This window comes from Rhinopithecus bieti, unplaced genomic scaffold, assembly GCF_001698545.2.
Source record: "Rhinopithecus bieti isolate Rb0 unplaced genomic scaffold, ASM169854v2 scaffold_1599, whole genome shotgun sequence".
Classification (NCBI taxonomy): domain Eukaryota; kingdom Metazoa; phylum Chordata; class Mammalia; order Primates; family Cercopithecidae; genus Rhinopithecus; species Rhinopithecus bieti.
Window position 1 is genome coordinate 6,119,960 of NW_016804139.1, and position 25,852 is coordinate 6,145,811.

General features: G+C 36.6%; 1 long non-coding RNA gene across 1 annotated transcript; it reads right to left on the bottom strand.

Moving 5' to 3' along the window:
* Positions 1 to 7,245: 7,245 nt before the first annotated feature.
* LOC108525893 (uncharacterized) lies at positions 7,246 to 11,484 on the bottom strand. The gene is made up of 3 exons (XR_001884363.1): positions 11,394 to 11,484; positions 8,560 to 8,649; positions 7,246 to 7,335 (listed from the first exon to the last, which is right to left on the bottom strand). It is a non-coding gene; the product is annotated as an uncharacterized LOC108525893 (long non-coding RNA).
* Between the last annotated feature and the right edge of the window lie 14,368 nt (positions 11,485 to 25,852).

Here is a 25,852-nt window from a genome sequence, read left to right on the forward strand (position 1 = left end):
AAGGCAAAAACAGTGTTTTTTTAAGCCTTAACATCTAAAGGAATTTGTCCTGAAAATTTTCAGATTTGCTTGGGAACTGCAACCTCTTTTTACTATATGATTTCATCCTTTTGGAATGTGAATGTGTCTCCTGTGCCTGTCCTACCATTGTATTTTGAAAGCACAATAACTTGTCTGGTGTCACAGGCTCAGAGATGAAGAGAAATTTTGCCCCAGGATGAATCATACCTTGAGTCTTACCCATAACTGAGTTCGATGATGTTTGGAGGAGACTTTAGACTTAGAGATGATGCTGGAATGTGTTAAGATGTTGGATCTTACAAGTGAACATATTTTGCATATAAGAAGGATGTGACTTTTAGGGGAGTCACAGATCAGGCTGTTATGAGTTGAACTGTGTCCCTGCTACCAAATTCATATGTTGAAATCCTAACCCCCAGTAGCTCAGAATGCGGCTTTGTTTGGATATAGGTTCTCACAGAGGTAATTAAGTTAAAATGAGGTCATCAGAGTAGAATCTAATCCGGCATGGCTGATGTCCACATACAAAAGGGAAATGTGGACACAGAGACACACATGCATATGGGGATGATATGAAGAGACATAGGGAGATGATGGGTATCTGAGAGCCAAGGAGACAGGCTTGAAACAAAATTTGTGTTCATGCCCCTCAGAAAGCACTAACCCTGCTGATACCTTGATTTTAGACTTCTAACATCCAGAACTGTGAGCACTAAATTCCTGTGGTTTAAGCCATGCAGTTTGTGGCACTTTTTTACAGCAACTCTAGCAAAGTAATATAATAAGACATGATTGAGATTCACTAGTTCTTTCACAACCTGTGATTAAACTTAGAAAATAGCCTCAGTGTTATCAATTCAATAAACAATTAAATGCCTACTCTGTGTAGTGCTTTGTAACAACAGCTAAAAAGAATAATAATACTAAAAAAAAAAAAAAACCACAGTCCATGCTCATGGGTTACGGTTTGGAATAATCAAATTCTAAAATGTCTGAAAAAATGTGAGTTGGCTGCTAACAAATGGATTCTTAGAGTAAGTCATACATTTCAATGGGAAACATTTTTTTTACATTTGAATTAGAAAACATTTTTGTTGTTTCTTCAAATGACCTGACTGTCACCTTTAATAATACTCATAGCAGCACTGCTAGAAAGTATAAAGTTATTTTCAGTAGTGTGACAATAGAATGTCAATGAAAGCCATTGACATTCTCATAGTGAGTACAGTATATTACTGCCTGCATCACAATTGCACACAGAGCTGTATCAGTTTTTCAACTCACATATATATGAAAAGTATAGTTCTTATTCGTTTTATGCTTCTGGATATGTATAACGTATATGCCAGTTACTTTGATGAGTTGTATTGCTACTGAACAAAACTACCTAGTGACACTCTGTGATCTCTTTGTTTTAAAGTATTTTTAAAGTATTTTTTAATTTTTTAAAAAAGCATCACTTAAATGTAATTGTTTTAAGAATTTGAACTCCAAATTGTTTCAGGTATGATTTGCACATGTTCTTCTATTTTATATAGAGGCAGGTTTTACAAGTATGTTACTAAGCATGTTTTGATTTTTATCTATGGAGCTAGATAATTACCATTATGTTGTAGTGCTATCATTTTTCAAGATAAATATGATATTTGATGACAATACATCTGCCTAATATATTATAATATATCATGTTGTGAATCACAGGACAATTTGTTGATAAATTCTGCTCATAATTATGGCAATCATTCATAGACACAATTCATTAATCAGGACAAGACTACAATCTTTAGATTTATGGAACAATAAATTAAAGAATAGAGGTAGTTTAGGAAGAAATAATGATGATGACAAAGCTTCGTACATTTATGAAAAGTTTAGTTGTAAAAACAAGAGTAGAGAATAAAATTTGTTAGTGTGGCATCTAGACCAATCAAGCAGTAGTGGATTTTTTATAATGAAATGTCTGGGCCATATATTGCTCCCAGGTATACTGGATTTTCATAGTGCAAGGAAATTCTAAAAGCTAAGAATGGAAAAGGATGAACTAGGTAACAACCTGGACACTTGGGTTATTAACTTTTTATGGCTGAGAGTGGTCACAGCTATGGAGGATTCATGTATGCAGGATTAATGTAGACTTTTCACCACCGTTCTACCAGGATGGTCTAATCTGGCGTGTAGGGCATAGTAAGCTCTTGACAAGTGCTAAATGATTTACCTTCTTTCACAATGTGGTGAAATATGGGGAAATAGGTTTGCCTTTTAGGAGAAAGGGATATTTTTATAAATAAATCCTTGTGTTAGTGCTACCCAAATGGTTTGAAATTCAAGACTAAGATTATGTTTCATGTAACATATTATATTAATTATTAAATTCATTTATAGATGTGGAATCTATTTCAAATGAGTAAACTCTCCAAAGAAAAGCATACTTTTTTTTTTGGTCACAGGAATCTTAAATGACTTAATTAACAGGTGAGTTGCATTACTCCTGACAGAGCTACCTAGTCATAATCTGTGTTACCTTTGCTTTAAAATGTTCTCTTTACTCCATTTCCTTAGTTGATATGCTTGAGGTATCTTGTTCAATCAATCATTTATTCACCCACTCATTCATTTAACATGTATTTGCTGTTGCAAAGCAGGCAGTAGGAATAAAATTAGGATCAAAATAAAGTAGTAGTAACAAAATTTGCTGAGTATGTTCTGAGAGAATAACTGAATATACATTTCTAAATAGATGACAACTCCATTTGGAAGTCTGCTCCTCCTGTTATTTTGTAAATGTCCCTGCTCCTCATAATTGGGTAAGGTGTGATATGGTGAGAGCAGTAGGATTAACCCACGAGGGGACTGCACAGCATTGCAATGGGAGGAAGGAACTTGCCACATACGTGATTCTCTGTAATGATGGATAAAGTTCCTTTCAGGTGTGCTTGGTAATTGGTTTTAGTTACATTACAAGGACCTAAAAGAAGTGAAGACTACTATGATAAGTCTGGTATGACAATATTTATCTCTCTTCCCTTACTTCTAGAGTAGCCAGATTTAGTAACAGAAAGTGGAGGGTACCCACATAAATTTGAATTTTAGATAACCAATGAATAAATAAAGTCCTGTGGCGATCGTACATCCCACATAGAGCTCATTACTTCCTTCTACAACACAGACCCTTTAAGCAACATCTAGAATAGTGCCTTTCAGTTGGAGATATGACTTTCTCTATCAGTAGCAGTGTATTAATTCTGACAGAGATTCTTAACCCAGGCAGTGGGCACATTCCCTGTGGTACAAATTTTACTTAGTGTGTGAGCAAGAGGGTAGTCATGTTTGTTTCTTAAAAAGAAGTCTTCTTCCATGTGATTGCTATGTAACATGTGGTCCCCAGAAGGATCATATCCAGTATCCATACTCATCTACTCTGAAAGGGATCACTCTGCTGTGGTAAAGACAGCAGTGTGTATTTTCTGTCATTCTGCAGATGGGCACATTGCTTGGAGTCTTACAGTAGTTATACAGTTATTATATTAAGTTGGATTACTGTTGTTACTACTCTTGTTACTGCTGCTGTTACTCCTGCTAATGCTATTACTAAAATTATCTAATGAGCCTTTAAACACATGACTGTATCTTAAATTCTCTTAACTCAGCAGTCCTGTAAGCTATGACTATCTGGTCATTACTAGCACCATTTTATAGACAGAAACATAAAGACTCGGAGAGATTAAGTAATTCACCTTCTGTCATATAGATAGGTAAAATCAGAAATGAAATTCATGGTCATAAGCTAAGTCTTCTAATTCAAAAACTAAATCTCTTTCTACTACATCACAGTACAGTTAGCATAGTCTTTTCCAAGAGATAACTAGAAAATTGATAAAGGAGGAGATATTCATGCTTTACATTTGTAATACACTCCTAATGTATAAATGATAAATAGGCCTTTTCATATCCTTTTGTTTTTACAAATTTGTAAGTTATAAAATTAATTAAGAACACAACTATATCTGCTCATCTTCAAAGATGCTCTCTCATCAAAGAAGCAAGTTCAGAACCCCATATATGGAAAGGCACATATTAAGCCATAAGAGAATATTTTGCTCCATCATCCCTAATACCTTAACTGCTGTCAGCTAATAAAACAAGTAAAAGCATGTTGCTTTTCTGAATATTTTAATTATGGATTGGATGATGTATTTATTTAAGGATTATCTAGGAAATTACCTTAATAATTATACTACATATTATATTAATCAGTGGAATGCAATAAACAAAACATATCCTTACAAATATCTAAATTAAATAGCATCTTTCTGTGTCTTGATCATAATTCAGTTGGGGAGGCAAACTGTGAAAATATAAAATGTTAATTATAATAAAAACAAAAGTTCTGAAAAGTAATATAAGATAGATCACAAGGTAAATATGGCAGCATCGTATTGAAAATGATGTGGAGTGACTATGATCCCTGAACTTTATTTCTTATGGCCAACACCTAGAATATTACCTTATTCTACCTGTCCTCATAGTAGTTATAACAATCTAATATTTTTTCTATGTTTATTAGTTTATGGACTTCTATCTTCCACTAATGTAAAGTCTTTATGAGAACAAGGACCCTGTCTGTATTTTTCACCATAGTATTTCCAGAACCTACAGGAGTATATAACACATAACAGGTGAATTAATGAGTAAACCAACGAATAAGAAAAATTTCTAATTACAGTTCCATGGTGTTGAGCTTTTCTGGGCTCTTGGTTTTTCCATTTGCAAAACAACATTAAATAATCACTTTTCTCAAAATTTCTGGTGATTATTAAGCACAAAGTAAGCAAATCATACTCCACAGTGACACCCAATATATAAGGGTTCAGTAAATGGTAGCTATTAAAATAAATGTGGTGATCGGGCATGGTGGCTCACACTTGTAATCCCACCATTTCAGGAGGCTGAGGCGGGTGTATTACCTGAGATCAGGAGTTCGAGACCAGACTGACAAACATGATGAAACCCAGTCTCTACTAAAAATATAAAAATTAGCCAGGCATGGTGGCACATACCTATAATCCAACTACTCGGAAGACTGAGGCAGGAGAGTTGCTTGAACCAGGGAGGTGGAGGTTGCAGTGAGCTGAGATAGTGCCACTGCACTCCAGCCTGGGCAACAAGAGCAAAACTCCATCTCAAAAAAATAATACAATAAAATAAAATGTGGTGCTCTCACCTTCATAATAGATGATTATACATCCCTGCCTCATCATTAGGTTTGTCAATTGTCATAGCCGATGCAATATGACATGTGCTACATCTGAGCAGAAGCTTGACTTCTCTCACTCTTCCCTCTTTCGTGAGAATGTGCCTTTTCCAGATCAGGGCTATACCTTAATCCTGGATCCAAGAATACACATATATGAGGCAAACTCAAACCTAACTGCCTGCTTGAACCTGAGATTCAGGAATAATAAGTCAACTTGTTATATGAGAACAACTAGTTGTTGTTGAAAACCACTAATATCGTTTGGATGTTTGTCCCCTCTAAATCTCAGGTTGAAATGTAATCCTCAGTGTTGGAGGTGGGATCTGGTGGTAGGCTATTGGATCATGGGGACACATTCCTCCTGAATAGCTTAGTACTATCTCTTGGTGATGAGTGAGTGCTTACTCTGAGTTCTCATGGGATAACAGTTTATTTAAAAGTTTGTGACACCTCCCTCCTTTCTCTCTTGCTCCTACTTTTGCTGTGTAATACACCAGCTCCCTCTTTGCCTTCTACCATGATTGGAAGCTGCCTGAGACCTCACCAGAAGCAGATGCCAGCATGATGCTTCCTGTACACCCTGCAGAACTGTAAGTCAATTAAATCTCTTTTCTTTATAAACTACCCAGCCTCAGGTACTTCTTTTTTTATGATTTTATTATTTTTTTCTTAAAAAAAATGGGATACATGTGCAGAACATGCAAGTTTGTTACATAGGTGTATGGGTGCCATGGTGGTTTGCTGCACCTATTGCCCTGTCCTCTAAGTTTCCTCCCCTCACACCACATCCCCGCAACAGGCCCTGGTGTGTGTTGTTCCCCTCTCTGTGTTCATGTGTTCTCAATGTTCAACTCCCACTTATGAGTTAGAATATGTAATATTTGGTTTTCTGTTCCTGTGTTAGTTTGCTGAGGATGATGGTTTCTGCCAGCTTCATCCATGCCCCTGCAAAGAACATGATCTAATTCCTTTTTATGGCTGCATAGTATTTCATGGTGTACATGTACAACCCAAGAACTAGCACAGTCACTAAGGCTTTAGAATTGTTATGCAGGATAAGCTATTGAATACTGATGATTGAAACATTCTATGGAATCCCAAAAGGTGAGCTGCCCAACTCTGCATAAAATACTTCTTCAAGAAAGAGTGTTTGGTAGTGGGACAATGAAGGTGGGTTTGAGTTGACAAATGAAAAGAAGCAATATCTTCCTGCCATGAAAGTATGACATAAAAATTGGCTGGCCCCTCTTTCAGCATGTCAGCATCTTATTTTGTTTGATTGTCTTAAGTCTTATGCTCTTTTTTCTCACTCTCCCTCCACCTAATTCAGTCCATTAACCATGAATCTCACAAATCTGGTCACATCACTATTGGCAGACCAAGCACATTGTGAACGTCAGTCACTTCCTCAGTCATTTCTATTCTGGAGTTTTGCTCCTGCTATGCTGAATTACTTGAGTCACTTAGTTCCTTGTATACTGAATTACGTGACTCAGTTAGTTCCTTGTAACTCTCCTGCTATTTGCTGCTTTACCTACTTTGCATAAGCCTTCTCTTTGCCTGACATGTCCTCCTTCTCCTCAGAAACACCATATTCCCAACTTCCATAAGTGAGGTTCTCCTTGTTTTAACAATCCAGTTCAGGAGCTGGTCAGTCTTTAATTACCATCATCACTGTAACATCTGTTGAAAAGGGTCATTATTGAATTGCCTTCATTATCCCCGGTTATTAACACAGAGCCTGGCCTGTAATATGTGCACAATAAATACATGTCGAAAAGAGATGATTCACAGGTCACTTCAAAGACCAAAAAAGTCTAAATACGTCATTCTGACTAAAATCTAGTCTGTTATAAATGTGATTCTAATCATCGCACTTCAATGAATTACATTGGGGACAGATCTTTTTAATAGATAAAATGACATTTAGAAGAATTCTTAAGCCCAGAATGTAGATCTTTTTTCCAATTATTCCACCAGCAATCAACACTATGTTGTCTGGTCTTCATCAAGTCTCCAGTTGGTAGGTTAACATCTTCATGACAGGATTACATTGAAAACTAGACAAATATAACAAAAAGAAAAGAAGAAAGAAAGAAAAGAAAAGAGAAAAATAAAGATCTCTGCTCATTTTCTTTCATCTAAAATGACAATAATAACATTTTGCTACTATACCTCATAGGGCTGGTAATAGCCCATGAGAAATCATGATACAAGTTGTTATAATTATCATTAAAAAATGAATACCTCCTCACTTTTTACATATTCCCCAAGCAGATATGGGCAAGCATAAGATGCAAGAAAACCTGAGAGTTTGTATATATAGAAGAGCTACCCAAGAGCCAGATATGAACCTGTGAGAGGTGGGAAGCATAAAGGCTGATTTTTCTGACATTACAATTTACCCTCAAGGTCAAGAGTTGAGAAGTCATAAAGAAGTAAACAAAAAACAATAAAGTTGTATTTTCAAAAAGAAAATGGTGAAGAGAAAAAGTTAATCCCTAAAAGCCATGAAGAAAAGAAAATCAGAGTTGTATTTTCATGCTATATGAAGATTTATTGTAAAGGATCTTTTCAGCTAGGCTTACAAATGCTTACTCTTTTTGACATATGATGCCTTGCTTATAGACTTTAGAAAACATATTAATTTCCCATTCACTTTTACACGTCCTCAGTAGGAGAAACACATTTTATTTTAATGCCAACAAAAGCAAGTAACTAGGAAGACCTAGTTGGCTGCCACAAAGAAATAAAGTGTTGAATAGCGTCATCAATAATTCACATGCTCTCTGTAGAAGGAACAGATTACTTGACTGTATAAAGATTATTTCTGCCTTGATGCAGAACCAATGAGTTTCTCCTCATGCGTCCTTTTGTCTCCGTCTTTGACTGACGGTCACCTGATAAAATACTACATAGGAGAAAAATAAACTGTATAAAATGTAATGTCACTTAGATCACTTCCTGCTTAAATCCTATCCTCAATCTCTAAATTTAGAGATTGAGATAAGTCTTAAACTGGGTTGTATGATCTTGTGATTGCTGAATCAAAATATCAAGATTACTGGATTTGATATATTTCCAATCAGTTTTTCCATAGTCTTTCTTTATGTCACAAGGCTGTCATGGTTAGAATGAAACAAAACCCAACCAACATAAGTTTTGAAGAAAATTTACAGATCTTAAACGCACATTGGCAAAATTCTTTGAAGTTTCTCAGCTCACCTATCCCTTCCCACAAAATTGCCTTGACTACATTAATGGTAGCTGGTAATCCACCATACCTTTCCTGCTTCAAGGGAGGATTGTTCTTATACGTATGCCATGATCAAAAGGACAGTTGATACCTTAGGCAGTGAAAGAAGAAGTAAAATCTGCTGGATGAAGGAAAAGCCAAGAATTAAAATGTTCCCAGAAATTATGGCTGAGCTATAATCGTGTATATAGGATTATTCCACAGAAGTAATTTTGCAGTTTTTTTTTTTTTTTTTTTTTTTTTTTTTTTTTTGTGGCAGACATAGAATTATAGGGGAACATTGTGATGCATAGGATATTTCCATTATATTCCATAATTCTGCATTGTAAGTTACTCTGCATGTTCAGAGTAACTTAAATAATGCATGATAAGTTATATCAAAAGGATTTCTGGCTGGGGTGAATGCACACAGGAAGCTGCTTGTAAGGCCATATTTTAACAGCCCTGAGTAATGACCTGGCTGGCCTCTTTTTATACCCATAGAAACTCTAGGGTTTGCAATTTGTCAAAGATTAATGGAGAAGCAAGATAAGTAAATTTGGTTGGAACTTTAAGCCAGTTTTTAATGTCAGGATACAAAACACCAGCATATACTGTTAGTACTTCCATCTCTCTATATAAAGAAAGTAACACAGCATTAACACTGGTGTAAAGTTAATGTAATGAACCCCCTGATCCTGCATCCCCTTCTCAAACAATAACTGGACATAGAGAGAAGAAGGTTTGGCTACAGGAAAACGGCACACCACAGGCAAAGGTTGGTGAGGGACAATAAAGATTGAGAGCTGTATTAGTCAAGGTTCTATATAGGGACAGAAGGTATATATGAAAGGATATACATATATATGAAAGGGAGTTTATTAGGGAGAATTGACTCATGTGAGTCACAAGGTAAAGTCCCATGATAGGCCATCTGCAAGTTGAGGAGCAAGGCAGTGAGTGGTGGATCAGTCTGAGTCCCAAAACCTCAAAAGTAGGGAGGCTGACAGTGCAGCCTTCAGTCTCTGGCCAAAGGCCCGAGAGACCCTGGCAAACCACTGATGTAAGTCCAAGAGTCCAAAAGCTGAAGAACTTGGAGTCTGATGCTTGAGGGCAGGAAGCATTCAGCATGGGAGAAAGATGGAGACCAGAAGTCTGCTCTTCCATCTTCTTCTGCCTGCTTCATTCCAGCTATGCTGGCAGCTGATTAGAAGGTGCCCATCCAGATTGAGGGTGGGTCTACTGACTCAAATGTTAATATCTTTTGGCAACACCCTAATAGACAAACTCAGGAACAATACTTTCCATCCTTCAATCCAATCAAGTTGACACTCAATATGAACCATCACAAGGGCTTCACTGTATGCCTGTACCCATCCCAACAAATTGATACATTATCTTGTAATTATCTCATTGACTTCATACAACAACACTAACACGGAGGGGTTATTCCTGACTAGCAGATACCTGCCTCAGAAGGGATCCAATAGTTACATTACAGAAAGCGTGTGCATCTGATATCATTTTCCATTTCCTCACCACTACATTATACTGCATAATGACAGAAGCAGTGAATTTTGAGGTCTGCTAGAGAAAGGCAACTCTGGAGGAACAGCCATGCATGAGCCAAAAGGAAAGAGACTCTTGGTGGCACTTAGCAGTTAAACCTGCTTCAAATTGTGTAAGGCAAAGGAAAGAAATAAAAGTGAGCTGTTCAAGGACTGGGACTAGGGATGCAGAAAGAAGGTCTGCAGAACTGCCTGGACCAGTGAAAGATCCTGGGGAATGCCATGATTGGCTGGGCAAGCTGGGTTGTCTAGAGAAAACTGAAGCATTGGAAATATCTGCTCTTACTTATGACTTAAAGTAACCTTGATCCTTATCTTTCCAAGTGGAAAAAACAAAAGTCCATTAAAATTGCTGTACTCCCACTCATACTTTTCTTCTCCTTTATCCATTTCTTCCAGTGGATGTACACTTTCTTATTTGTCGATGTTCTAATAAGCCATTATTTGCTCTTGCTAGATCCATTCTTCACCCTCCTCTACCCTGCGGTGTGCCAATGTGGGTGAAGGCAAGGCAGGCAAATTAGCCCTGTGGATGGCATAATGCTCTGGCTTCTTTTTGGCTTTGACCAATGACACCCACAACAGGAGACTGGGGCACAGGAGACAGTATGTCAGTGTATTTATTTTCTTTGACTGTTTCTCACCTCCTTTCCTCCCACCGTGATCCCATTTCTCTGGAAGTAGCTATGTTTTTCCTACAGCTGTATCTCCCATGAGTGGCTCTTCTTCTAAGGCCCTGGTCTTTACTGTGTGCCAGACACACAATTTTCTTCTTGTCCCTTAAGCCCTTATGGTGGTAACAGCTTCCCACTGTTGCTAGTCTTTGGGTCACCTCCCATCCTTTGGTTCCCAAACCCTAATCTCACCTCTACAAATAGTTCTGTCATTAAAATTCTTATGTGTGAGTTATCTGGAGTAGATTCTGCTTCCTTCCAGGGATCTGAGAAAGATCAATAATCACTCTTTCCTGGTAGGAAGTGCCTACCTGCAGGGAGCACACTTTCCCTACTCGTCCACACTTCAGTTGTAGTGTCAGGTCCCAGTGAAGAAGAACTTTTATGGTCCAGCTCTTCCTACCATGGCACAGAACTTCAGTTTGAGAGTCTGCTCAAAGAATGGGATCCCATTTCTCCGCAGACCTAACAATTTAATATCTAATTTCTAAATCTATTTCTCAATTGATTCTGTAGTTTACATAAGAAAAAAGAGAGAAGTAAAGTTTTGAGTCCTTCAAACCCCAGCAATTTTCATGTTTTTCCTTTTTTAACTCCCTTCCCAATACTAAGGAGGCTGTGTGCAGAGTAGCTTTACTCACATCAAGGTATAAAGGACCAGTGGGTCCTTCTGGTCTTTGCAGAGATGGCTTCTTAATTCCAAGAGAGTTTTGACAGCACCTGTGGATACCGGAGTCTAGAACAAGAAAACAATTGAGGCAAGCATTCAACTCTTGATGTTCTTGTTTTTGAAGGAAGAAATCTGAGATGTTTGGGACTAATGGGCTTTTATATTGCCCCTTCCTGCAATTTCTGAACTGGTAAAATCCCTGCTAGACTAAAATAACAACTTGAGGAGTTGGAAACTGGTCTGTGGGTAAAGAGAGCAGAGGTGGTTGAAGAAACTGGTCTGTTGTTAATCATAAAGGCTGTCCTCAGTGCCTTATCATATGGGAAGTGAAAGAATACCATCTCTTCGTAACTTTCCCTTGGGAAAAATGACTTCATATTAGTATTTTACAGGCCATAATACATAGCATGTTTTGGCATTTAGCCAAAACTGAGAGAGCGAGGTGAAGGTATTTGTAATACTCAGGAAACAAAACAAAACAAAAAAGGAAATGAAGTCTTCCTGCCAAACTTGTCCTCCACATTGCACTAGTCTCTCTTTCTGGGTGTCTGAAGAGGGTACACTAGCCTCTTAGAAACACCCCAATCTTTGAATCTCTGCATGAGGAAGAGTTATCTGAAACCATTCATTTCACAAGCATTTATTGTGTGTTTCCTGAGGTTTCACATGCTGCAACAGACGAAGGGCACTGGGGCAGGACAATGTTAAGGCCACTAGAGGCAGAGGTGAGCTGGAAGTATATAGAATAAAATCATCACTGGAAAGGTCTACCTGTTGTCCCTCAATCCTCAGTCCAGTGAGGGGAACAGAAAGGCATTTTTATTTTTTTCAAAAGCAATGTGATTAGCATGATTTGAGGAGTGTGCTGGAGCAGTGGTCCTCAACGTTTTTGGCACCAGGGACTGGTTTCGTGGAAGAAACTTTTGGGGGTGGGGGAATGGATTCAGGATAAAACTGTTCCACCTCAGATCTTCAGGCATTAGATTCTCATAAGGAGAGTGCAGCCTAGGTCCCTTGTGTGCGCAGGTCACAATAGTGTTTGCGCTCCAGTGAGAATCTAATGCTGCAGCTGATCTGACAGGAGGTGGAGCTCAGCTCAGGCAGTAATGCTTGCTGGCCTGTCACTCACCTCCTGCTGTGTGGCCTGGTTCCTTTAATAGGCCATGGACTGACAGTGGTCCACAGTCCAGGGAGTTGAGGACCCCTGTGCTGGAGAATCAGCAAGGAAACCCCATGTTATGGCTGATTTAACCTCTTCCTTTTAACAGTGAGGATTCTGAAACCAAGGAATGTTAAGTGACTTGTGTCAGACAGTTCCTGGGATGCCAACTCTGACTAAATCTCAGCTTCTGGGTTGTAGATGGCCAGAGATGATAACATAGAAGAAGAATATGTAAAGAGTGGAAGAAAGAGCTATTTTTTTTTTTTCCTTTGGATTTGGAGAGTTTGCCTACTGTGTAGAGTTAAAATAGAGAGGCTGATTTGTGAAACTACCTAATCATGGCAGAAAATGTATGCAACCTAATCTTACATTTGAAATGAAATACTTTGAAGTGTTTTGAATCTGCACTATTGTATCTATGCTGCTACCGTCCAAGTGAATTACTGAAAGCCAAACAATATATACAAGACAAAGGTACATTCATACCACAGAGGTAAAACCTCCAACATTATTGCAAAACACAGAACACCAACTGCATGTGCGCTTATGTGTGATTAAGCCTAGACCTCTATGAATTTTCAGGATGTACTTAAAAACGCTGGATGCAGATGCTTCATATTCCACAGTCATTTACCAAAAAAGGAGGGTTAATAAAACCAAATTTCTTCCTGTGAAGGAGACTTAAATAAAACAAGGTCACTAATTACAGGTATTGAACTGTTTCGCCTGACATATTGAAGGCTTTTGTGTGCTAACCAAGTGCCATTTTTGGAAAAATTTCCAACGAGAAAGAAATGAAGAAATGTGGGAAAGATTACATGAGAAAAGTGGGGTCTCCGTTCAAGTTCCCCAACCAACTAGAGAACCAGGCTGAGAGGAATAATAAGCATTGATTAGATCACAAGAAAAAAAAAAAAAGACTAATTCTGTTTCTAAAGATAAATAATTGCTTTTGTTTTACGTGGCTTGAGGGAAGCCTAAAGCCAAGAGTAATTTATAATCCTACTTTCAATCACTTCCCCCACCCCAACATTTTGTAAGCATTATGTCTGTGCTTTCAATCAGACGTGTTCCAGCAATAGCAAATTTGTCTCCAACTTACAGAATTGTTAATTAAGGACCCAGATGTGTTTCTCAGAGCAATGGAATCTAAAATCAATGGGTGCCTAACCTGAAGGTTAGGCTCAGGCAATACCAGAAGGAGCCAAATACATTCCCAGGCCTTGCTAATGAGACATTAAGTGAATGTTTAAAATGATGTTGTAGCAGGATTACATAAGGCCTTTATATACTAATCACATGTAAAAAACAAAAATATCAGGAAAAAAAACTTTATATACACCTCCTCTCCATTTATTTTCTAACTCTGGAAAACATAACAATTTAATTCCTTTTGATAGTTCCCTCTGGGACCCAGTAGGTTTTTCTGGAAATTTTAAAAAATGAAAAGTCACGTTCAAGCTTTATGCCTGAGGAGAAAAAAAGAGTGTTTCCTAGACATTAGTTAAGAAGGAGAATAGAATCCCCTAACTTTCCCATTCCTTTTCCATCCTGGCCCACCTACTTTCTGAGATTATATTGTCTGTTTAGCTGGGTTCTGGATTTATCTCAACCAGCGTTGTCTTGCATTCAAATAATGGCATGGAGGCATTATTTCTATAAATAATCTGACTCCTACAAAGCCATTGTGCACTGGTTTAATCAAGGAGTGGGAAAGGAGCTAATACTTGTTGGGGAGTAATTAGGTGCTGGGCACAGTGCTAGGCACTTTCTATGTGCAGTCTAATCTATTCCTTAGAGCAATGTTTGTGCTCCATAATAGATCATATTCTACACATTTTCAGAGAAAATTCAGGCTTAGAAGTTAAGGAAAGTTATAAATTTTCAGCATTAATAAATGAAGACATAGGGTTTGATGCCAAGTTTGTCTGTCTTTGTACTACCATGGGTAAAGTCAGGATATATCCCCAGCCTGACTGATTAAAAACCTATAACCTTTTTTTCTATGCCAGGTTTCCTCGTTTAGAAAGAAATTCTTGGTTGTGGTTTTAATGATCTTCCTGAAACGATGTAACTTCAGGCAATCTGTCTAACCTCTGAGAGACTTAATTTCTACATCAGTATGATTACAGAGTTGCTATAGGTAATACCAAGGATTACCCTGAGCCCTGATTGGATTTATTTTCCTGCTATATTGGCAATTTCTTCTTCTCAATCACATCACTTTGTTTTTCTCTTGCAATCTGATTTTGACAAAGTTAGGGAAAATGACAATTTTGCTGAAGGACATTTCAGCATAGCAAGAAACAAAGCTGAAGGGAAAGACTCAGAAAATCAGGAGGCATTTCTTTTTTAACATCTATAACTCTAGTTCATTTTTGAAGGTGGCTGTATATTTAAGTGGTTCATTATGGAATAATATAAATATTTTACTGCTTTTTTCTATTAGAAAATAAGTATTTCTGTGGACACAGATTGTAAAGATGCAAGGAAAAGATTGTAGGTATCTATATACACTACCTTTTACTACTTTATGGGTCTTTATTTATTTGATGCAAGCTTGCCAAAGATAATCAAAATATAAAAACAATAAAGAAATGATTGAGAGCTATAAGAACTGTTTAATATTATCTGCAACGACTCCTTATGCTTCATGACTTGCTTAGGCTTAAATTATAAGGTAAAAGTTAAAGAATGAGGATTTTATACCAATATATTGGTGAATATACTTAAATTAGGTTAAAAATCTACCTATGCACTGTTTACAACAGACACATCTGAAATGAATTGTCACATAAATCTTGCAAGTAAAAAAAGCCTACAAGATAATATATTAGCAAGATGAAAGCACAGAAATAAAATATAAGAAGCAATGGTAATATTAAATAACACAAAATTTAAGACTTTGATCAAAATAGAGAAGCATATTTTCATTGGAAAATATAAATAAAAGAGGATAATCCATGAATAATACAAGCAATGTAAGTCAGAATTTGACAGATCAGATAGATTGTAAAACCATAAAGATATACAAGGTTTCATTATAAAATTGACAAGGGTGACTTAATTTCTATTCATGAGAGTTCATACCCCATTAAAATGCATATTTTCTCAGTGACCCAGAAAAAATCAGGAACCCAAAAATGATAAGTAAATAAATAACAACATATAACTGGCTATAAAATAAACATTTCAATACATTCCCAAGAGTTGAAAATTTAGAAGTCATTTTTTTTCTTTGCTACAATTCAAAAAGCAGAGTCCTGTGAAATAATAAACCACGTGTAAATGGTCTACAATAAAAATTAATTTAAATGAATAAAATGGGTATAAAATAAAATTGTAATTCCAAATCGCTTAAAGTTTAGGAAAAATTAGTTCACATCATAAAATAAACATATGACATGCGTCTAAAACCATAGTTGGAAGAGAAATGAAAGCTTTTAATTATCTTATTAATAAATAAGAAAGACTAATAGATAATAAGTTGACATTGAACTGAAAATAATTTAAATGTAAGAAAAGAAAGAATAATAGGGATATTTAAATACTTCTGTAAATAACTGCAAACCTATTATGAAAGAAACGTTAATAAAATTAAAAGCTGGTGAAATCAAGTAGATAATTATAATTTTGATAAAAGACAGAAATATGTGCTACAGTAAAAATAGACATGAAATCCCACTAAGAAATTATAAACAATTTTATGTAAACATTTATAAAAGTAAATATAAATAATTTAATGAGGAGAGCAATATTTTAGGACAATATAAGCTTTTAAAATAAATTCAAAGATATTATAGAGCACAGATTGTCATAGAAGAAATATAAAGGGTTTCAAAGACTAAACCTAAAAATTTATTATCTTATGTGAACTTGTAGGTAAATCTTATCAAATGTTTTGGTAATGGACAATATATACATTATAAAATTATTTCATAGCATAGACAAAGATAGATATCTTCCTAAGGTTACATATCTTCATTCCAAAATATGATAAAGATGCCACTAAAAAGTTAAACTATGAAGAAGTAATCTTATATAAATTTAAAACTATGAAATAAGCAAATAGCAATCAGGGAATTATAAATACAACAACATAGAAGTAGAGCTTATCTCCAAGTGCAAGATAGTAACTTGAGGAAACCATTCAATAGACTCTAGTGATTTAGCATGTTGTGATATCAATAGACAAAAAAGTTAATAATATTCAACATTTGTTACTGATTATAAAAGCTTGAATAAATATAAGTAAAAGAAATTTTTTCTTAAAAATTGAGAAAGGATTTTAGACATCAACAAATACCATAGTAAATGTACTGAGACATTCTAGCAAATTCACAATAAAAGAGAAATTCTGGGTCTCATCACTGTATCACTACTATTTAGCATTACTTTAGAGTGTCTAGCTAAAAAAGCGGAAATATTATATAGGCTTATGGTTGATGATAGACCTCAGAAGTCAGTAATAGACTTTATTTTGGAGCAGACATTTGTTACCTGAAAGACTGCAGGCAATTGTTTAACTCTTCTAAGCTTCCATTTCCTCATCTGTGGAGAAAGATATTGACCACTCTCTCATGAATGTTATGACGATGCTATCTAATAACACCAGTAATGTGATTAGCAAAGTATCAGACACTTGAAAATTTTTAATTGATAATGACTGTTAGCCATATTAGCCATTATCATCTCCATCAAAGCTATCGTTTTATTTTTTGATTTCAAACAAAAATTAAGGATATTCAATCAGATGACATGTTAGAAAAAATAAATACTTGAATTCAAGTTGTTTCATTTATGTTGGCAATGGCTAATTAGAATATATGTAGGAAAAACAAATCAAATCTAAAAAATACAAAACAAAGCAAAAATCAAAGATAAAATTATAAAATATGAAGATACATATTCAATGTAAACCTATATAAGACAATACTGAAAAATATGTAAAATGTTAATAAAGTATTTTAGATTAGTTTTTAATAACTGCACAATTATCATCTAGATGGGATGATGTCTCTCCATCTTAAATAGTAAATAAATTATAATTCAATTTAAATTGTAATTCTATTTTTTTATAATTTTGCAAGTAATTTCACATTTCAGTTGGAAGAATAAATGTAAGAGAGTGCTCACACAAATACGTAAAATGATGACAAATGAAGCCAAATTTATACAATAAGCATAATTTATAAAACATTATCAAGAAAACAATAATAGATAAGTATAGAAAAGTTTAGATAAATAAATTTTAGAAAGTAAATTTAATAATCCAAAAACATAGCAAAGTATATGAAAAGTTTGAAAGATAAAACGTTTTATTAAAGTTGATAAATAATAGGATATTTAATAAGTTATTTTGGGACAAACTGCTGTACCTATTGAGGAAAATGACAGCTCTCTTCCATACAGCATGTACAAAAAATTAATTTCAACTAAATTAAGGCTCTCAAAGTTTACTCAAAAGGGTAAAATTTAGCATGAGCTACAGGAAAGTATTTTTATAAGTTTTATGTTTTTTAAGCATGAGGTAGATTCCAAAATTTTTCACAAAAATGATTAACAGTTGGTCAGGAACAGTGGCTCACACCTGTAATCCTAGCACTTTGGGAGGCTGAGGCAGATGGATCACGAAGCCAGGAGTTCAAGACCAGCCTGACCAACATAGTGAATCCCTGTCTCTACTAAAAATAGAAAAAATTAGCCAGGCATGGTGGCAGGTGCCTGTAATCCCAGCTACTTGGGAGGCTGAGGCAGGAGAATCGCTTGAACCCAGGAGGCAGAGGTTGCAGTGAGCAGAGATCACGCTACTGCACTGCAGCCTGGGCAACAGTGTGAGACTCCATCTCAAAAAAAAAAAAAAAAAAAAAAAAAAAGACTGATTAACAGTTTTGACAAAACAAAAAGTAGATATTTTTTGTGGCAGGAAATAATATAAGTTTAATATAAGTTTAAACCCCCCAAAAATTTAAATGATAGAATATACTTCCAGTGTATCATACAACATAGATCTATTATCAATAATATATTTTAAATCTGCAACTAATAAAGAAATGCAAATGAAAAAGCCCAGACAATTAGCATAAGAATAACCTAACAAACATGTATAGAAACTAACTGATATGGTCTGGCTCTGTGTCCCTACCAAAATCTCATCTTCAAGTGTAATCCAACTTTTAATCACTATATGTTGGGGGAGGAACCTCATCAGAGGTGACTGGATCATGGGAGTGGTTCCCCCATGCTATTCTCCTGATAGTGAGTGAGTTGTCATGAAAACTGATGGTTTTATAAGGCACTTTTTCTCCATTGCTTGACACTTCTCTCTCCTGCTGCCATGAGAAGAAGTACCTGTTTTCTTCCCCTTCTGCCATAATTGTAAGGTTTCTGAGGCCTCCTTAGCCAGGCAGAACTGTGAGTCAATTAAACCACTTTTCTTTAAACTGCCTAGTCTCAGAACGTTCTTTACAGTAGTGTGAAAATGGACAAATACAGTAAATTGGTACCAAGGTAGTGAGGCACTGATATAAAGATAACAGAAAATGCGAAAGTGACTTTGGAACTGGATAACAGGCAGAGGTTGGAACAGTTTGGAGGGCTCAGAATAAGACAGGAAGATTGGGGAAAGTTTGGAACTCCCTAGAGACTTGTTGAATGGCTTTGACCAAAAAACAGAAAATGATATGGACAATAAAGCCCAGGCAGAGGTGGTCTCAGATGGGGATGAGTAACTTTTTGGGAATTGGAATAAAGGTGATTCTTGCTACACTTTAGTGAAGAGACTGGTAGCATTTCACCCCTGCCCTAGAGATCTGTGGAACTTTGAACTTGAAAGAGATAATTTAGGGTGTCTGGATAAAGAAATTTCTAAGCAGCAAAGTGTTCAAGATGTGACTTGGGTGCTCTCAAAAGCATTCAGTTTTATGCATTCACAAAGAGATGGTTTAGAATTGGCACCGATGCTTAAAAGGGAAACAGGGGATAAAAACTTGGAAATGTATATCCTGACTATGTGATAGAAATGAAAAACTCATTTTCTGGAGAGAAATTCAAGCCAGCTGCAAAAATTTCCATAAGTAATGAGGAGCCAAATGTTAATCACCAAGGAAATCAACAGGGAAAATGTCTCCAGGATATGTCAGAGGGCCTCATGGAGACCCCTCCCATCACAGACCTAGAGGCCTATGAGGAAAAAATGGCTTCAAGGGCCAGGCCCAGGGCCTTGATGCTTTGTGCAGTCTTGGGACTTGGTGCTGTCTTTCCCAGCCATAGCTAAAAGGGGACAACATACAATTCAGGCCATTGCTTCAGAGGGTGTGATCCTCAACCCTTGGCAGCTTATACATGGTGTTTGGAGTGCAGGTGCACAGAAGTCAAGTATTGAGGTTAGGGAGCCTTTGTCTAGATTTCAGAAGATGTATGAGAATGCCTGGATGTCCAGGCAGAAGTTTGCTGCAGGGGCAAAGCTCTCACGGAGAACCTCTGCTGGGGCTATGCAGAAGGGAAAGGTGGGGTTGGAGTCCCCACACAGAGTCTTCTCTGGGGCACTGTCTAGTGGAACTGTGAAAAGAGTCCCATCATCCTCTAGACCCAAGAATGGTAGATCCACTGACAGCTTGCACCATGTACCTGGAAAAGCTACAGACACTCCATGCCAGCCTCTGAAAGCAGTCAGGAGGGAGACTGTACTCTGCAGTCACAGGGATAAATCTGCCCAAGACCATGGGAGCCCACCTCTTGCATCAGCATAACCTGGATGTGAGACATGGACTCAAAGCAGATCATTTTGGAACTTTAATGTTTAATGACTGCCCTATTGGACTTTGGACTTCATGGGGTCTGTAGCTCCATTGTTTTGGCCAATTTCTCCCAATTTGAATGGGAGCATTTACCTAATGACTGTATCCCCACTGTATCTAAGAAGTAAGTAAATTGCACTTGATTTTACAGACTCATAGGTGGAAGGTACTTGCCTTGTCTAAGATGAGATTTTGACTGTGGACTTTTTAGTTGATGCTGAAATGAGTTAAGACATTGGAGGACTCTTGGGAAGGCATGATTAGTTTTGAAATGTGAAAAGACATGAGATTTGGGAGGGGTTGGGGTGTAATGATATGGTCTACCCCTGTGTACCCACCCAAATCTCATCTTGAATTATCCAAATTGTAATCCCCAGGTGTTGGGGGAGGGACCTCCTTGGAGGTGATTGGATCGTGGATGTATTCTCATACATGAGAAAGCTATTCTCATGATAGTGAGTTCTCATGAGGTCTGATGGTTTTCCAAGGGGCTCTTCCTCCTTTACTCTGCACTTCCCTCTACTACTGCCTTAGGAAGGATGTCTTTGCTTCACCTTCTTCCATGACTGTGAGTTTCCTGAGGCCTCCCCAGCCATGCAGAACTGTGAGTCAATTAAACTCCTTTTCTTTATAAATTACGCAGTCTTGGCCAGTTCTTATAGCAATATGAGAATAGACTAATGCACTAACACTAAATAATGATACAAGAAAGACAAAATAAAGAAACAATAAAAAAAAAAAGGATTGTCACATACTGGTGAAATAAAATATGAGCTTTTATAGGAGGTTGAACTGTGTTCCCAAAAAGGTATGTTCAAATTTTAACCCCTAGTACTGTGAATGTGACCTTATTCAGAAGTAGAATTTCTGCAGATATAATTAATTTAAGGATCCTGAGATGAAATCATCCTGGATTTAGGACCTACACTAAGCCTAATGACATGGCAGATATCCTAATAAAAGACAGAAAGGCAAAAGACACAGACACAAGGGAAGAAATTCATATGAAGGCAGAGGCAGAGGTTGGAATGATGGAGCTATAAGTCAAGATATGCCCAGGATTGCCCACAGCCACCAGAACTACAAGAGAGGCATGGAACACTTTCTCTCTCAGAACTTCTGGAAAGAGCCTATCCCACTGACATTTTGATTGCAGACTTGTGGCCTCCAGAACAGTGAGGGCATGCATTTCTGTTGTTTAAAGAAACAAATTTGTTGTAGTTTGTTAGGGCAGCACAAGAAACTAACACAGATGGGAAACATGCAGGTTTTGCAAAGCTGGAAGAGCACTATTTTCATGTTTAAATATACAAAATTTAATATCGGAGAGTAATTATGAAGGATAGTACCATAAAAATCTGTATAAGCATGACACATGTACCCCAACATTCATAATGATATGTAAATGGGAATATATCCTAGCTATGTATGTAATAGCACAAACTCAGAAATAACCTAAAAGTCTCTCAAGAGGATAATGGCTTAAAAATTATAAAAACTTATGAAGAATTTTGTATATCCAATAAAATAATAGAAATATAAATATGCTAACTTGGAAAGACATCTACAATTTATTATATTAATAGCAACTTACAGAACAACATACATGAAATGACCATTGTGTGAGACATACACATACAAATAATTATGTATTCATGTATGTGATTCTGTATATATGTATATTTTTAGTGAAACACATAAATATATGTGAATATATACGTGTATGTGCTTATGGTTCTGTGCTTTGTAGGAACAGAGAAATTTGAAAATTTGCACATGAAATTCTTAAAAGTGTTTATCTGTAGAGATGATCTTGTCTTATTTTATACATAAAATAAGTAACAGTAATCAACAGTCAGCTATCTTGCTCTGTGACTTGCAGTTGGGATGGGAGGCACTCAAAGGAAATAGGAAGAGTGAGTTCAGAGAACTTGTTTCAACATTTACTGCCCTGTCGGGTCATCACTGACTGACTGTGTCCCTCTATTAAAATTGGTTGACTGCACCCCTCCTCTTCTCAAGCACCCCTTTCTATATAGATCTCTCCCTGGATTCCAGAACTGCTTCATTTTTGGCCTCTTTGGGTCTAAAAGTGGTAATGACTTTCTGAGACAATCCCTGAAACATGGCACCATTCTTTATTATTCTTCCTAATTACTAACCACACCTTTCCCAATAGTCTTTGATCAAACTTCACTGACTCAGCTGGTATACATCTCTGTTTCCTTTCTGTTGATTATCCCTGTCCAGTATTCATTAACTTTACTTCTCTGACTTTGACCCCATATGGCTTAGGTAGGGCTGACCCATTCCTAGAACTCCAGTTTGGCCAGTATGATTACTTTCTCCTACAAACTACATTGACGGACTCAGAAGTCCTATATAAGTTATAAGGCCTGTAACTTATAAAGTTGGGTGAATCAGAAGCAAGCACAGGAATTCTGTTGTAGTTAAAGGAAAGGCACAGTCTCTTTCCATTGAGGTTGATCTTTCTCCTGGTACATGGATTGCCTAACACTTAAGGTGGCCCTCTTTATTTTTTGCTTTTTAATTTTTTTATATTTAAGAAGTAGAGAGTGACATATGTATAAAATATGTAAATATCAACTCAGAGAGATTAACATATCCATCACCTCAAACATTTATTATTTCTTTGTGCTGGGAAGTTGCAGAATAATCTTTTCTAACTGTTTGAAAATATATACTAAATTATTGTTAACTGTAGTCACTCTATAACACTATAGAAAGGAAAATTTATTCCTCCTATCTAGGTATAATTTTGTATCGATGAATCGTCCTTTCCCTGTTCCCCCTGCTCCATCCATTTCCCATCCTCTGGTGACAAGTACTCTATTCTCTACCTCTCTGAGCACAATAAAAGAAACACCACCCAGTAAAGAGATAAGATGACCAAATAGGAACAGCTCTGGTCTGCAGCTCCCAGGGAGATTAATACAGAAGGCAGGTGATTTCTGCATTTCCAGCTGAGGTACTCAGTTCATCTCACTGGGGCTGGTTGGAAAGTGGGTGCAGTCCAAGGAGGGTGAGCCAAAGTAGGGGGAGGGGCATCGCCTCACCCGGGAAGCACAAGGGATCGGGGAACTCCCTCTCCTAGTCAAAGGAAGTCATTAGGGACTGTACTGTGCACTCTGGTCCAGATACTGTGCTTTTCCAATGGTCTTTGCAACCCACAGACGAGGAGATTCCCTCCAGTGCCTACACCACCAGGGCCCTGAGTTTCCAGCACAAAACTGGGTGGATGTTTGGGCACACACCGAGCTAGCTGCAGGAGTTTTTCTTTTTTCATACCCCAGTGGCGCCTAGAACATGAGTGAGATAGAACCATTCATTCCCCTGGAAATGGGGCTGAAGTCAAGTGGTCTGGCACAGGGAGGGGAACATCACACAGTAGGGTCTGTCAGGGGTTTGGGGGCTAGGGGAGGGATAGCATTAGGAGAAATACCTAATGTAGATGATGGGTTGATGGGTACAGCAAACCACCATGATAAGTGTATAACTATGTAACAAACCTGCACTTTCTGCACATGTACCCCAGAACTTAAATTATAATAAAAAAAGAAAGAAGACCTAAATAAGTAAAATCAGATATGAAAAAGAACACATTACAAGTGATACTATAGAAATATAAAATATTATTAAAGACTATTATCAACAAGGATGTATCAACAAAATGGAAATTCTAGAAGAAATAGATAAATTTATGGATACATATAACCTTCCAAGATTGAATCAAGAATAGTTAGAATACTGAAGAGACCAATGAGTCATGAGGCTGAATCAGTAACAACAAATCTCTCAACCAAGAAAAATCTAGGACCAAATGGCTTCATTTCTGAATTCTACCAAACTTTTAAAGAAAAACTAATACAAATTCTTCTCAAAGTATTCCAAAACACTGAATAGGAGAGAATTCTTCCAAACTCATTCTATGAGTCCAGCATTACCCTGATGCTAAAACAAGACAAGGACACAACAAAAAACTACGGGCGAATGTCTCTGATGAACACAGATGCAAAAATCCTTAACAAGACACTAGTAAAAGGAATCCAATAATACATTTACAAGATTATACAACATAATCAACTGTAATTAATTTCGGGGATGAAAGGATAGTTCAACATATGCTAATCAATAAACGTGATACCTCACAACAACATAATGAAGCACAAAAGCCATATGATTGTCTCTGTAGATGCAGAAAAAGTACTTGATAAAATTTAACATCACTTCTTGACAAAAACTGTCAAATTAGATATAGTATGTTCTCACTTAATATCATTTATTGGTTCTTGGAAACTGACTTTAAGTGAAATGACATACAGGGAAACCAAATTTTTTCTTATGAATGTTATAACAATGTTGAATGAAAGTACATAATTTGAGGACCTGCTGTATGCCATTTCACTTGAAGTTGCAGTTTCAAGAATCTTTCAATGATGTTAAGCACTTACTGTATAGTATGAATGTGCCTCAACACAATACAGGGCATATATGATAAACCCACTGCTAACATCATATGGAAAGGAGAAAAGTTGAATGTTTTTCCTCTAAGAACTGGAATAAGGCAAGGAAACTCACTTTCAACACTTTTATTCAACACAGAATTGGAAGTCTTAGAACAATTAGACAAAAGATAAATATAAAGGGCATATGCATTGGACAAAAGGAAGTCAAATTATCCCTGTTTACAGGCATAATGTTATGCATAGAAAAACCTAAAGACTCCACCAAAAACCTCTTGGAAATGATGGCTATTTTTGTTATTACATGGGAAAAGCCTAATTGAGAATAATGGCAAAGCAGATAAAGTCAGAATTGGGAAATGAAGATAAACATATTCCTAATAATACAATTTGACCACATATATTTAGCCATACCTGCACCTTGACTATCCATGAACTATCAAGTTATATGAGCTAATAAAACCTCTTTCTCTTGTCTAATTTCAGTTGCAACAAAGGTACCTATGTAAGTAATACAACTATCTTGTAACCTTGTTCTCTCAGCCCAGAGCAATGACGTATCCTCATGCTAGCCAGCTATGCATGTCATGAATTTGTGGGACAAACTCTGTTCTCACATTGAAGTAATAGTTAATATCTAAAACAATGAGATGTAGAGATTATTCAGTTTTTTCCTCTCTTAGAAATGTAAGCTAGAAACATGGAAGGATTTCACAGTTGATTGTAAGAAAGAAAGAAGAAAAAAGACAATGGGTTTATAAGTAGCTCATATCTGTGTATTTTTGTGCCATATCACAGAGCCTGTGTAATAACATTCCAGAGCTGGTGAGAATCTCAACGACTCTCCACTTTCAATCTCCATGAGGACTGGACTTCCCTTAAAAATATATTGTTGAGTTTTCCTCTTTTCTTTCCTTTTCTTTTTTCTTTCTTTTCCCTTTTTTTTTTTTTTTTTTTGGAGTCTTGCTCTGTCGCCAGGCTGGAG